General features: G+C 43.0%; 1 protein-coding gene across 1 annotated transcript in view; it reads right to left on the bottom strand.

The window, feature by feature from the left end:
- Window positions 1–13,635, bottom strand: part of LOC115192191 (cytosolic phospholipase A2) — a 71,611-nt gene extending 57,976 nt beyond the window's left edge. Inside the window, exon 1 of the mRNA XM_029750410.1 lies at window positions 13,289–13,635. The gene's annotated coding sequence lies outside the window, so the exon portion shown is untranslated. The remainder of the gene's footprint in view (window positions 1–13,288) is intronic.
- Between the last annotated feature and the right edge of the window lie 2,160 nt (window positions 13,636–15,795).

Here is a 15,795-nt window from a genome sequence, read left to right as displayed (position 1 = left end):
TATCGGAGAAAAGTTGAAAAAAACTGACCCTCCGTTACATCGTGACGTGTCATGCCGTAACGTACAGCATGCATAAAGCAACTATTTCTGTCTTACAATCTCTCTCCACCAGGTGTAGCACTTCTCTCATCGTTTAAAAACAAGAAATGGACAGTGACGGGGGTAAGGGGGATACCTAGTCATTTTTTGCGTCATCACTATAAGCGATCATGACTCTCAAAGCCGCTGTTTACTTCTGAAGATCACTTTAGCACCGCCCTAAAAACGCGATTCAAATTCAACACAAACCTTCAAATAGATATGTAATGACACATTATATAAACTCTTTATAGTGTTTTATTTACATTTTAGAGGCGATAAGGTGATAAGTTGGACAGAGTGAGAAAAAAAGCAGTTTTCCCACAAATCTCCTCTCCTTCTCACTACCACGCATTAGTTTTGCTTCCCACCCGCCATTTTTTAAAAGACCCGACGGAGCTCAATTGCCTTCTTGAATAATGCAGAAACGGGCAGCTTGGAGGTCATGTCATTAATTTTGTTGGAAAGGGGAGAAATTGTGCTTTACAATGGTATTGACATTACAGTTGATCTGGAAGTATTACGTTTTTGGGGCGCTAAAATAAGGTCAATTGTACGGACCAAGGCGATGTGTCAGTGAGTTTACGTTATACGGGTAAGAGAGTCTAGCTAATTACATTTTCAGATATTACATGTTTTGTCAGAAAGTCATTTTAATTTCAAGTTAAAGTGTGGCTGGCTAGCTAGCTAACATCTCGTGTATGATGTGTAGTAATATTATTTGTATCTCAGAAGCATTTGCATTGCTAGTTATAGCCTAATGTTAGCTAGCTAAAATTGAACATGGTTGGTTAGCTACCTGCAGATTCATGCAGGGTAGTAATGTTATTAGTTGGGATAATGGTTCATTGTTTGGCTAGCTAGCTACATGTCTAAACAAAAGACTCTGCTATGGAAGTCACTATTTCAACACAATGTTTATGATGTCACTGCGACAACTGTCGATAGACATAGCTGGTAAATTCACTCTGGCCATCTACTCCAATTTCAGAGCACTCTCATCTGAGTGTGCCAGAGCGCAGAATAACTGATGAATTTACGAACTCTCAACACCTTTTGAATATGGCCGGTGTCACTAAACGTTGGCAAAATGTTTTAATTAAATTCTTTCCAGCAGCACAGTTGCAGTCACCAACGCTCTGGATAACATAAAAACAGCTTAACCAGCTCTGCTAGGGCGAGTAAAATGGTAGCTAGCAAACTTGCCAACCAGTTAGCTTGGGCGTTTGACTGCTGTTACGTCAGAACGCTCGGATCAACCTTACTTTTCGGCCAGAGTGCACACTGGACGCTCTGGCCGGAAAGTAAGGTTGTTCCGAGTGTTCTGACCTAACAACGCTCCAAGAGTGAAACACTTTGAATTTACGAACGGACAATCTGACAACGCTCTGACTTTACAAACGTCCAGAGCACACTCTGGCACTCCAGATTAAATTTACAAACACACCTGTAGTATAAGCCAACCTTTAGTCTTGAAATCTTTGGTTGTTTAGTACATAGCCTCATATGTGAATCCTGAAAGAGATTGGTGGAGCTAAAGCTTAAAAGGGTGTAAACGATGCTGAATGGGTGTAGATAAAGAGCTCTCCAGTAGGTATCAAAATATTCAAGGTCCATTTGCTCAAAAGTGAGGTTAAAAGTTTATCAACTTACTTTCCCATTGTTCCTCAACTGTAGTGTATGATATACCATTTTCTAGCTCTGAGTCTCTACTTTTATCCAATGTAAAAAACACAATTTCAACTTTTGCTACATAAGACCGAATCATGTGAAGCCCATAGTGTCATGTTGTATAAATGATTGGAGACAGGCACAGGAATACATAATAGGGGGTTTTAATACTCCACCCAAAATTACAACATGCCATGAAAGGCTCGGGGACGAAGCCCAAAACAAACACGTATACAAAAACACAGGGATGTAACCCAAACAAAAGAGCGAGGTTAAACCTCTAATAAATACACGGGATGAGACCCGTAATAACGAGTACACAATACACGCAGCACGAAAGCCAAAACAACAAAGCACAGGTACTCACGAGACCAACGGACATGGGAACAATAAATGACAAAACAATGGTGAACAGAGGGCACATATATACAATTACTAAACAGGGGGAACGGAAACCAGGTGTGTGTAATGAAACAGTTCAGTGACGCCTAGAGGCCGGTGACGTAGACCTCCGGAGCTGGTGCACGGAATGAGCAGCAGTACCGGGGGAATCCGTGACACATAGATTAGGGCCTAATGAATTTATTTCAATTGACTGATTTCCTTATATAAACTGTAACTCAGTAAAATTGTTGCATGTTGAGTTTATATTTTGTTCAGTATATGCATGTGTCCATATATAGACATGATTATTTTATTTTGCTACAGCAAATAGTGTCTTATAGGCCATATGGGATGGCCATCCTAATGATGCGTGACACTATAATAATAAAATAAATCAACTCAAATTGTATTTGTTTTAAACATGAGGTGGTTAAAAAATATGAGGAGGACTATGTCTCGCCAGTCCGTGGCAGGGTCTACAGACAATTACGGACTACAAAGGGAAAACCAGCCACGTTACGGACACCAACATCTTGCTCCCGGACAAGCTAAACACCTTCTTCGCCCTCTTCGAGGATAACACAGTGCCACCGGCGAGGGCCGCTAACAAGGACCGTGGGCTCTCCTTCTCCATGGCTGACGTGAGTAAGACATTTAAGTGTGTTAACCCTCGCAAGGCTGCCGGCCCAGACGGCATCCCGAGCCGCGTCCTCAGGGCATGCGCAGACCAGCTGGCTGGAGTGTTTACAGACATATTCAATCTCTCTATATTCAATCTCTCCCTCTCTACTGTCCCCACATGCGTCAAGATGTCCACTATTGTTCCTGTACCCAAGAAAGCAAAGGTAACTGAACCGTAGCCTCGTAGCACTCACTTCTGTCATCATGAAGTGCTTTGAGAGACTAGTCAAGGATCATATCACCTCTACCTTACCTGACACCCTAGAACCACTTCAATTTGCTTACGGCCCCAATAGATCCACAGACGATGCAATCACCTTCACACTGCCCTATTCCATCTGGACAATAGGAATACCTATGTTAGAATGCTGTTCATTGACTATAGCTCAGCATTTAACACCATAGTACCCTACAAGCTCATAATTAAGCTTGAGGCCCTGGGTCTGAATCCCGCCCTGTGCAACTGGGTCCTGGCCTTCCTGACGGGCCACCCCCAGGTGGTGAAGGTAGGAAAAAACACCTACACTTTTCTGATACTCAACACAGGGGCCCCACAAAGATGCGTGCTCAGCCCCCTCCTGTACTCCCTGTTCACCCATGACTGCGTGGCCACACACACCTCCAACTCAATCATGAAGTTTGCAGATGACACAACAGTAGTAGGCCAGATTACCAACAATGATGAAGACAGCATACAGGAGGTGAGGGCCTTGGGAGTGTGGTGCCAGGAAAATAACCTCTCACCCAAAGTCAACAAAACAAAGGAGCTGATTGTGGACTTCAGGAAACAGCAGAAGGAGCACCCCCCCTATCCACATTGACGGGACAGCAGTGGAGAAGGTGGAAAGCTTCAAGTTCCTCTGCGTACACATCACTGACAAACTGAAATGGTCCACCCATACAGACAGTATGGTGAAGAAGGCGCCACAGCGCCTCTTCAACCTCAGGAGGTTGAAGAAATGTGGCTTGGAACCTAAAACCCTCAAACTTTTACAGATGCACAATTGAGAGCGTCCTGTAGTGCTGTATCACAGCCTGGTACGGAAACTGCACCACCAGCAACCGCAGGGCTCTCCAGAGGGTGGTGCGGTCTGCCCAACGCATCACCAGGGGCAAACTACCTGCCCTCCGGGAAACCTACAGCACCCGATTTCACAGGAAGACCAAAAAGATCATCAAGGACAACAACCACCAGAGCCACTGCCTGTTCACCCCGCTATCATCCAGAAGGCGAGGTCAGTACAAGTGCATCAAAGCTGGGACAGAGAGACTGAAAAACAGCTTCTATCTCAAGGCCATCAAATACTGTTAAATAGCCATCACTAGCACATTAGAGGCTGCTGCCCTATCTACATATACTTGGAATCCCTAGCCACTTAATAACAGAACACTAGTCACTTTAATAATGTTTCCATATTTTGAATTACACATCTCAAATGTATATGCTGTATTCTATCCTATTGTACTGCATCTTAGTCTATGCAGTTCTGACATTGCTACACAAATATTTATATATTCTTAATTCCATTCCTTTACTTTAGATGTGTGTATTTTTGTGGCATTTTTAGATATTACTGTTAGATATTACTGCACTGTTAGAGCTAGAAACACAAGCATTTCGGTTCACCCGCAATAACATCTGTATGTTACAAAGAAAATTTGATTTGATTTAATGGTTGAAAATCACTTTAGTGTACTACCAATGTTAAGTACCAGCAATACTGCCTGTGTCTAAGTAGGGTGTGTAGGGTCAGGGTGTAGACTGTATGTGTGGGGATGGGGTGTGTGTGTATAGCTGGTGGCCTGCTTGGGGTGGGGGGGGGGGATGTGAGTTAGCTCGATTTCAGTGATGTAGGCTTGTGTGGATAAAATGGATGGGACGAATTCTTGTCCCAGTCCGGCCCTGGTCTTTGGCTTGTTCAGTGTGACAAGGTCTAGGTCTGCCGCTTAAGTACCACTACGTGTCAAAAATGTAGCCTTTGTCATGTAGTGTGGCTGGTGTTATGAGCCAATCCCAGTGACTGACCAATAGGAACACGGCCGGCACTGATTATACATTTACATGTTACATTTTAGTCATTTAGCAGACGCTCTTATCCAGAGCGACTTACAGTAGTGAATGCATACATTTCATACATTTTTTTCTCCGTACTGGTCCCCCGTGGGAATCGAACCCACAACCCTGGCGTTGCAAACACCATGCTCTACCAACTGAGCCACACGGGACCATTATGCAGTCAGATTAATATAATAGTTCGATTTAAATGTTTACATGCTTTGCAAGATTAATGATTTCCTAACAATCCTGTTTACATGTAATTTCTGAAATCAGGCTACCTGATGGGTTTTTGATAAATGAATAAAAACGTCAATCAAAATAAACATTCTACCACTGCGACCATGTTAGTATAAGAGGTGTGTAACTGGCTGCAGGGAAGTCAGGCGCAGGAGAGCAGAACTGGGTAACAAACGGAGCAGTTTAATAAAGCAACATAAACTGCACCCAGAACAACAAAATACGGGTTGACAATAACCCGTGGCAAACCAGTCAAAAGTGCACATACACTTAACAACAAACAATTCCACACACAGACATGGGGGGAACAGAGGGTTATAGGCACGTCAAGTAATGAGGGAATGTAAACCAGGTGTGTGGGAAAACAAAACAAAACAAAACAAATGGAATATGAAAGGCGGATCGGCGATGGCTAGAAGACCGGTGATGTCGACCGCCGAAGGAACAAGGAGAGGAACCAACTTCGGCGGAAGTCGTGACAGTTAGTTTTGGGAATCCTATTTGATTCTTAGTTTGGACTTAAAGTTTGTATGTGAAACTATTTCTAAGATGGATACTTTTCCAAATTCACTTCACACCTGCATATTGTAAGAGGGATGCTGGTGCTGGCACATGTGCAGATCAAACACAATGCTGCAGCTGACATAGCCTACATCGGCTGACGTAGCCTCGCAAGCCAATTGCAGAATGTGACGACAAACTGAAGTAAATCGTACAATCAGGCCAGGTTGATATCAAGATTTTAATTTTGTAACTTTTTGTAACGACTTTCAAAATCCTAACATTGCTGAGCCTCTCACGTTAAACAATTCCTCACATTAAACAACACCTGTAGTTTTTTGTCTTGCCAACGCAGGGGTGCGCACACTAAATTATGTGGCCGAGACGGGGTCACACACTACAAGATTCTTCACTTGGCCGTGAGGATTCTCGATACCATGCAGTTAACCTAATAAGGATGAGTTATGGCTCAAAGCAGGCTCAAAAAACTTTTTCAGTCAGACATTCACGCATGCCATGTACACAGGTAAAATATCTAGCCAATACATTTTGAATTGAATAACACTGTATTAGGGATGACCATGGAGGCAATGAAAAACACTAAGATAGGGTGCAAACAAGTAGGGGTTTTATTCTCCAAATTTTCAAAAATACAAATGATTACAATAGGAAATAAACCAAAAAGTGCTTTAAAATAGACAAAATGGATAACTGAACTAAAATGAAAAAACAGACTGTCCTATAAAGTCTCAACTTAAAAAAGAACTGACATCTTAAGGTACAGGAACAAAACGTACATAAATCATAATTCAACTGAAAAGAAAGGGGTTGACACAGAGAATACACTACATGACCAAAAGTATGTGGACAACTGCCGTGACTTGCTTCCATTCAGCCATAAGAGCATTAGTGAGGTGAGCACTGATGTTGGGCGATTAGGCCTGGCTCGCAGACGCCGTTCCAATTCATCCCAAAGGTGTTAGATTCGGTTGAGGTCACGGCTCTGTGCAGGCCAGTCAAGTTCTTTCACATTGATCTTGACAAAACTATTTCTGTATGGACCTCGGTTTGTGCACAGGGGCATTGTCATGCTGAAACAGGAAAGTGCCTACCGCAAACTCTTGCCTCATAGTTGGAAGAACAGAATTGTCTAGAATGTCATTGTATGCTGTAGCGTTAAGATGTCCCTTCATTGGAACTAAAGGGCCTAGCCCGATCCATGAAAAACACCCTCAGACTTTTATTCCTCCTCCACCAAAAGTTACAGTTGGCACTATGCATTCGGGCAGATAGCATCCGCCAAACCCAGATTCGTCTGTCGGACTCCAGAGAACGCGTTTCCACTGCTCCAGAGTCTAATGGAGGTGAGCTTTACACCATTCCAGCCGACGCTTGGCATTGCGCATGGTGATCTTAGGCTTGTGTGTGGCTGCTCGGCCATGAAAACCCATTTCATGAAGCTCCTGACGAACAGTTTGTGTGCTGTCGTTTCAACCAAGGACAGATGATTTTTACGAGCTACACGCTTCTGCGGTCCCGTTCTGTGAGCTTGTGTGACCTACCACTTCGCAGCTTAGCCGTTGTTGTTCTTAGATGTTTCCACTTCACAATAACAGCACTTACAGTTGACCGGGGCAACTCACCATTGCCCCCCGCAAAATCATATTTTTTAACCACACTATGTTGAGGTAAAAATGTGATTATAATGCTTGTATAGATGTCAACCCCAATACATGTTCATGTCATCAATAAATTGCATTACAGTTTAAAACTACTTTGACTATCACCACCAATTTCTGTATGCTATCTATGCTACAAGCATATACGAATGGCAGTTAGCATTTAGCAGTTTTCCTGAAAAGTGTCTTCTAAATGTTACCCAGTGAAAAAAGCCAAATATGTCCAAATCGGATTTTCCACATTGTGGGCCTGTTATAATTAATCAATCATGATGGATTTGACAAATATCCACTTTTTTGGACAGATTTGTTGAATGTGCGCCAATCCATGTGCACCAATCGCATCTATTCCGTTTACCTCCCCGATCTCTTTCCAGGAGTTCAAACACATTTTTGTGTCTTTGAAATCCCTACGAGGTATCATAAATATGTTTTTGATTTGTGCACTTTTGTCAAAGTTCTCCATGTTTATTGTCAAGGAAGTGAGATGCAGCAATGGTGGTGGCAGCATCATGCGGCAGGGACTGGGAGACTAGTCAGGATCGAGGGAAAGATTAACAGATCCTTGATGAAAACCTGCTCCATAGCGCTCAGGACCTCAGACTGGGGTGAAGGTTCACCTTCCAATAGGACAACGACCCTAAGAACACAGCCAAGGCAACGCAGAAGTGGCTTCGGGACAAGTCTCTGAATGTCCTTAAGTGACCCAGCCAGAGCCTGGACTTGAACCCAATCGAACATCTCTGGAGAGATCTGAAAATAGCTGTGCAGCGACGCTCCCCATCCAACCTAACAGAGATTGAGAGGATCTGCAGAGAAGAATGGGGACAAACCCCAAATACAGGTGTGCTAAGCTTGTAGCGTCATACCCAAGAAGACTCGAGGCTGTAATCGCTCCAAATGTGCTGCAACAAAGTACAAAGTAAAGGGTCTGAATACTTACGTAAATGTGAAATTTCTGTCGTTGTTTTTTATACATTTGCTAACATTTCTAAAAACCAGTTTTTTCTTTGTCATTATGGGATATTGATGAGGAAAAAATGCAATTTAATCCATTTTAGAATAAGGTTGTAACAAAACGTGAAAAAAGTCAAGGGGTCTGAATACTTTCCGTATGAACTGTGTGTGTATATATATATATATATATATATATATATATATATATATATATATATATATATATATATATATATATATATATATATATATATATATATATATGTGATCAATCTGGTCTTGAATTAAAAGAAACAATAGCCCAGGCCAATGAAGCAACACACAGATTGATATAGCCTCCTAATATTGTACAATCTGTGTGTCACTTCATTGGCCTGGGCTATTGTTTCTTTGAATTCAAGACCAGATTGATCTGTTTGTCAGAGTAGTCACTATTTCGGTCATGTGTGTGCTATTGAAAAACATTCAGCTGATGTCTTCTATCATATCTAGAATATATTTGATGAAATGCATTTTTAAAAGGCAACTAACAAATGTTGCCCATGTGTGGAAATCGTAAAAATGCTTCTGCTCAAGTGTAGTCTATGCCACATTGCAAAAGTTATTATGCCTTTATTATAAATGGGATTTTTCTTCAATAGTAAATTTACCACACATCGAATTGCATCGTGGTGCATGGATTTGCATCTTGGTGCACGGATTTGTTTACATGAAATTATTATTTGCCAGGGGAAAAAAACCCAGGGCCTATGATTTCTTAACCAGGCCCTGTTCAGAGCATTCAAGCAATGCATTCCGCCAAGACTTGTTTACAATCTAGTCCAGTTGCGGTCACAACTAGACCTCGTTTCAAATGTATCAAGAAATAGTAGTATTTGTATGCCTAGCAATCAACCAATATACTATGTTTAAAGCACACTGTTTCAAGTCTCATTCAAAAATGACAGCTACAATAAGCCCCTTACGATGAACGACATGTGAACGAGATGCTTGTAGAATCATGACTCTAGACGTTAATATTAATTATCTTACATCATATTTGTCAAACATGACTGTAGTTTAGCGCATATATATCCATTAGTTAACACAACGTGTCCCTTCACTGTGGCAGTTGTGATCAAATCAACGCAATATTAGCCACTTTCAATGAGCCATTCAGTGGCTAGCCACACTACAAACATCATTTTACCAGGTTCCCAAGAAGCAATTATAGTAACAGTCCACCAAAACATACCCAAGAGTTTCTCGATTAGCAAGGGGCGGTGTGTGTTTAATATCGTTGTGTATTAAAAACACAGTGAGATAATTGTGAGATTTCGCCAGTGGTCAGAAGGGGGGAAAATTGGGCTTCCCTGGAAAATGTTCTCCACAACAGTAACCAAGGGGGTCTGGGCTTAGCGATGGGTCAATAGTCAGCAAGTGTAGCAAGGAAGAATGGGCAGTGAAGGCAGACACTGCTGGCTCACAAAGACTGCATCTTATCTTTGAGGGCTTCTGATGTCAAAATGTAAGTTAAAAGGAAGGGCAATCTCTTGGGAAAATTGTGTGGTTAAGTGTAACTATCTATATGAGCTGACTGTGTGTGTGTGTGTGTGTGTGTGTCTGTGTGTAAATGATGTATGTCTATGGTGTATGTACTATGTAGGCACCTGAGCTCACCCATAAGGGAGACTAGGCATCTACATTACCTATCAGATTCGGGGGGACATTGTAGCCTATTATTTGTCGTCCCGTGTCCCCCCCCCCCCCCCCAACTTTGGTTCTGAAATCACCATCGCCCACTAATTAAACTTGTCATTTTTGCAGATTAAGTGTCCGAGCTAGGAATGTTTCAATATTTGTTTACAAATTATGAGTCAATGAATATATACTGAATGTACAAAAAATTAAGAGCAATGATTTGTTAATATTTGTCTTTCCCATTGACCCTCTAAATCAGGGGTGTCAAACGTTTCAGGCCCGCAAAGGGGTTTAATCCGGCCCGCGAGATGATTTTGTAAAGTATAAAAATGAGCTGCAATTTTTCAATAAAAGAAACTGCTGTTCCAATTGCGTCCACTGGATGGCGGAATAGCAGTTGTGTTAAGCAAGCAAACTGTTTATACCGGAGCAGAGCAAGTAGGTCAAGCAAGTGCAGCCAGTCCGGATGAGCTACTTTGTTTTGCCCGCGATATTTATTACGGCTTCTACTTTTAACATTATGTGCTTTGGCACCCTCATTGCCCCAATATGTCTCTGTCAAAAAAGAGAAAAGTGGACGCAGAGTGCAGAGTGTTCCAAGAAAAATGGTCATCCTCCTATTTATTCACGGGATTGAATGGGGAAAGCTGTATGTTTGGTGTGTTCACAGCATGTTGCAGTGCTGAAAGAGTATAATCTTCGTCGCCACTATGTGAGTCTTCATGCCGACAAATATGACAACTTTCAAGGACAGCGGAGAAGAGAGAAGGTGAATGAACTGTTGGCGGGTCTGAAGAAACAGCAGTCTGTGTTTACTCACAGCCGAGACAACAGTGACGCTGCAGTGAAAGCTAGCTACCTCATTGCTAATGAAATCGCAGTGGCTTCAAAACCATTTAGTGAGGATGAATTTGTAAAAACATGCATGATGAAAGCAGCGGAGATTGTGTGCCCTGAAAAGCGGCAGGCCTTTGCAAATATCAGCCTGACAAGAAACACAGTTGCAGACAGGATTTCCGATCTTTCAGTGGATTTGGACAGCCAGTTGAAGCAAAAAGTGAAGTCATTTATTGGGTTTTCAGTTGCAATTGATGAAAGCACGGACATTACAGATGTTGCACAACTGGCCATTTTCATCCGCAGAGTTGATGACACATTGACCGTCACCGAGGAGTTCGTGGAGTTGGTGCCGATGACCGATACAACGACAGCAGCTGATATTTTCACCGCACTCGTCGGCGCGCGGGACAGGGTCGGAGTGGACTGGTCCCGCGCTGTCAGCCTGGCTACAGATGGTGCACCCTCAATGATCGGGAAAAAAGCAGGCGTTGTGACAAAGTTCAGAGAGAAAGTGCAATCTGCAAATGGAGGACGTGATTTTTGGACTTTTCACTGTATTTTGCACCAGGAGGCTTTGTGTTGCAAGTCATTAAAGATGGATAACGTCATGAAGGTGGTCATCCAAACTGTTAATTTCATCCGATCCAGAAGCCTGAATCACCGTCAGTTTGACAGCCTTCTCAGAGAGAAAGACCACATCTATGTCCTGCCATACCACACTGAGGTAAGATGGTTAAGCCGAGGTGCTGTGCTTAGGCGTTTCTTTGACTTACGAGAAGAAATAGAACAGTTCATGGAAGAAAAGGGCAAACCAGTGTTAGAATTTCATTCCGCAGAATGGATGCAGGACCTTGCATTTATGGTGGATGTTACAGAGCACCTGAATAACTTGAACAAACAGCTGCAAGGGCGCAACAAAGTCGTCACGCAGTATTATGACAGCATACGTTCTTTCAAGTTGAAGCTGTCATTGTGGGAGACGCAACTCGCCGGTGGTGATGCAGCTCACTTCCCCTGTCTGAAAAATGTGTGCGCGACCCAACATGTGGCAGACATGAAGCGTTTCAAAGATAAAATAACGGGACTGTTACGGGAGTTTGAGCAACGCTTTCAGATTTTTGGTGAACTGGAGAAAGACTTCAACGTTTTTTGCCCCCGCCATTCACCGTGAATCCCTCTGATCTGCCCGTCAGCATACAACTTGAAATAATAGACTTGCAGTGTGACTCGGATATGAAGGGCAAATTTGCCGCAGCTGGCTTGGACACATTTTATCAGAATCTCTTGCCAGGTTACCCCAACTTGACAGCCCTCGCTGCAAAACTGTTGTGCATGTTTGGAACCACATATCTTTGTGAGCAAGTTCTCTGTAATGAGCATAAATAAAACAAAGCTGCGCTCAAGGCTCACGCACAAGCACTTGAATCACATCCTGAAGTTGGCCGCCACTCAGGATGTGACGCCTGATATTGATGCGCTGGTGAAAGCTAAAAGATGCCAGGTATCAGGAGTCAAATAAACTATGCAACCCCACTTAAAGTGCTGCATGAGACACCCTGATATAGTTCTGTGATATACTTCTGTGAATCACTGAGGCATTGTGTGTTTGTGTTCTTTTTCTTTAGAATTTTCAAATAAACTTGAGGTGTTTTATGATTAATAGTGATGTTGTGCTTGTACTATTGTGGACACACTGTCCTCAGGCTCCAGCTTTATGTTTTATGTTGATCGTATTAAAACAAAGAAAACAATCTGAAGTTGTTGTTTTTAAGTTATATATATATATACCATGATTTTACCGGTCCGGCCCACTTGGGAATAGATTTTCCTCCATGTGGCCCCTGAGCTAAAATGAGTTTGACACCCCTGCTCTAAAGTTTTCAGTTCATCGTTCGCGGGTAGAGGTACTGCATGCTCTGGGCATTACAGACACAAATGAACGAAATCAGTCGAAAGATTTGTTCTTTTGACTGAACGAGTCGAAAAGATCCGAGACAGTAAAAAGAGCCTAACTTCTCATCACTAGTAGCCTACTCATCGCTAAATTAGTCATGTTAGCCTAATCTGATAACCGGATGATTCCAATCTAAGGTTGCTGTGCATAATCAATCCCAGATAGATCAGACATCACTCACTATTTGCCAAATATCTTCAGTGGTTGATCATTTTATGAATCGCATAAAGGTCATTCAAAGGAGAGTGTATCATTCCTTGCTGATTTGTAGAAAATTAACAAAATTATAAGGATTTAAGGTATTTCAAGTTATGATCGAATGGAATTACATCGTGGTCTAATAAGGCAAATATATTATCTTTGACTTGCCAATTCCATAAAGATCATGAAGTCAATTCCATAAAGATCAGGAAGTCAATACAATTGACACACCACTGCGCACAGCAATATTGCGAAGGGCAACGTGTCAAAATGGTTAAATAGGCTATGTCCTACATAATAGACCTAATGTGTTTGTATTGTAACAAACATGCAACATAGAGGAATGCCAGTTGTTTTCCCACTTACCTTGAGACCAGTATCAGTTCATAAATCCTGGAAAATATGTCATCCTATGCAGAAGTATGGTTCCACTGTGTAGGAGGAGCAGGAGGCGCTAAACACTGCCTCTCGAAAAACGTACTCACCCCTGTAGCGCAACTCAACTTCCAGCTTTAATAATTTAGGAAGTCAGGACTTTTGGGGGAACAAATCGAAACGTGAAATGTGGCGCATGGGTTGTATTAGAGAAATTGTTATAGGGTAGCCTAACGTTACTTATCTGACCACAGATGCCTCCCATGGGAGTAGGCGAGATAAATTGCTGAGAAACCCGATAGAGAAGTAACCTGCAGATATTTCAATTCCTTTGGTAACCTTGGTACGCTGCATGCGTAGGGTACGCTGCATGCGTAGGGTACGCAATCATTTCCAAAAGTGCGCCCCTGCTTCCATCTTGGTCACACCAGCAGCACAAACGACGACGCCACGTTGTATGGTGATGAGGAAACCTTCAAAATAAAAGCTTGCATTTAAAAAAATGTAAATGTCGATAACTCATTCAAAAGATATTACATTTTAATCAATGGCCTTTTTATTGTGCTTATTCCGCAAGAAGGAGTTTATTAAAACAATGAGAAATGTTAATTTAAAAAATCAATTGGGTACTTTTTTAAAACTGTTTTAAAGTCACCATTGGCCTCATTGTAAAATCCCTGTAATTGAAGCCAAAGGTGCTTCTACAAAGTATTGACTCAGGGGTGTGAATACTTACTGTATGTAAATGAGATATTTCTGAATTTCATGTTCAATACGTTTGCAAAAGTTTCTAAAAACATTTTTTCACTTTGTCATTATGGGGTATTGTGTGTAGATGGGTGAGATAAAAAAAAATGTAATCCCTTTTGAATTCAGGCTGTAACACAACAACATTTTGAATAAGTCAAGAGATACAGTATGAATGTTTATTTTTTCAGGGGGACTGGCCTAAATCATTTACATTTACGTCATTTAGCAGACGCTCTTATCCAGAGCAACTTACAAATTGGTGCATTCACCTTATGATATCCAGTGGAACAACCACTTTACAATAGTACATATATATCTTTTTTTTGAGGGGGGGAGAGTAGGGGGGGTGGGTTAGAAGGATTACTTTATCCTATCCCAGGTATTCCTTAAAGAGGTGGGGTTTCAGGTGTCTCCGGAAGGTGGTGATTGACTCCGCTGTCCTGGCGTCGTGAGGGAGCTTGTTCCACCATTGGGGTGCCAGAGCAGCGAACAGTTTTGACTGGGCTGAGCGGGAACTGTGCTTCCGCAGAGGTAGGGAGGCGAGCAGGCCAAAGGTGGATGAGCACAGTGCCCTTCTTTGGGTGTAGGGACTGATCAGAGCCTGAAAGTACGGAGGTGCCGTTCCCCTCACAGCTCCGTAGGCAAGCACCATGGTCTTGTAGCAGATGCGAGCTTCAACTGGAAGCCAGTGGAGTGTGCGGAGGAGCGGGGTGACGTGAGAGAACTTGGGAAGGTTGAAAAACCAGACGGGCTGCGGCGTTCTGGATGAGTTGTAAGGGTTTAATGGCACAGGCAGGGAGCCCCGCCAGCAGCGAGTTGCAGTAATCCAGACGGGAGATGACAAGTGCCTGGATTAGGAACTGCGCCGCTTCCTGTGTAAGGCAGGGTCGTACTCTGCGAATGTTGTAGAGCATGAACCTACACGATCGGGTCACCGCCTTGATGTTAGCGGAGAACGACAGGGTGTTGTCCAGGGTCATGCCAAGGCTCTTAGCACTCTGGGAGGAGGACACAATAGAGTTGTCAACCATGATGGTGAGATCATGGAACGGGCAGTCCTTCCCCAGGAGGAAGAGCAGCTCCGTCTTGCCGAGGTTCAGCTTGAGGTGGTGATCCGTCATCCACACTGATATGTCTGCCAGACATGCAGAGATGCGATTCGCCACCTGGTTATCAGGAGGAGGGAAAGGAGAAGATTAATTGTGTGTCGTCTGCATAGCAATGATAGGAGAGACCATGTGAGGATATGACAGAGCCAAGTGACTTGGTGTATAGCGAGAATAGGAGAGGGCCTAGAACTGAGCCCTGGGGACACCAGTGGTGAGAGCACGTGGTGCGTAGACGGATTCTCGCCATGCCACCTGGTAGGAGCGACCTGTCAGGTAGGACGCAATCCAAGAGTGAGCCGCGCCGGAGATGCCCAACTCGGAGAGGGTGGAGAGGAGGATCTGATGGTTCACAGTATCAAAGGCAGCAGATAGATCTAGAAGGATGAGAGCAGAGGAGAGAGAGTTAGCTTTAGCAGTGCGGAGAGCCTCCGTGACACAGAGAAGAGCAGTCTTAGTTGAATGACCAGTCTTGAAACCTGACTGATTAGGATCAAGAAGGTCATTCTGAGAGAGATCGCAAGAGAGCTGGCCAAGTACGGCACGCTCAAGAGTTTTGGTGAGAAAAGAAAGAAGGGATACTGGACTGTAGTTGTTGACATCGGAGGGATCGAGTGTAGGTTTTTTGAGAAGGGGTACAAC

This window comes from Salmo trutta, chromosome 4 (assembly GCF_901001165.1).
Source record: "Salmo trutta chromosome 4, fSalTru1.1, whole genome shotgun sequence".
NCBI lineage: Eukaryota > Metazoa > Chordata > Actinopteri > Salmoniformes > Salmonidae > Salmo > Salmo trutta.
Note: the sequence above shows the minus strand (reverse complement) of the source record. Positions and strands in the feature narration are given on the sequence as shown.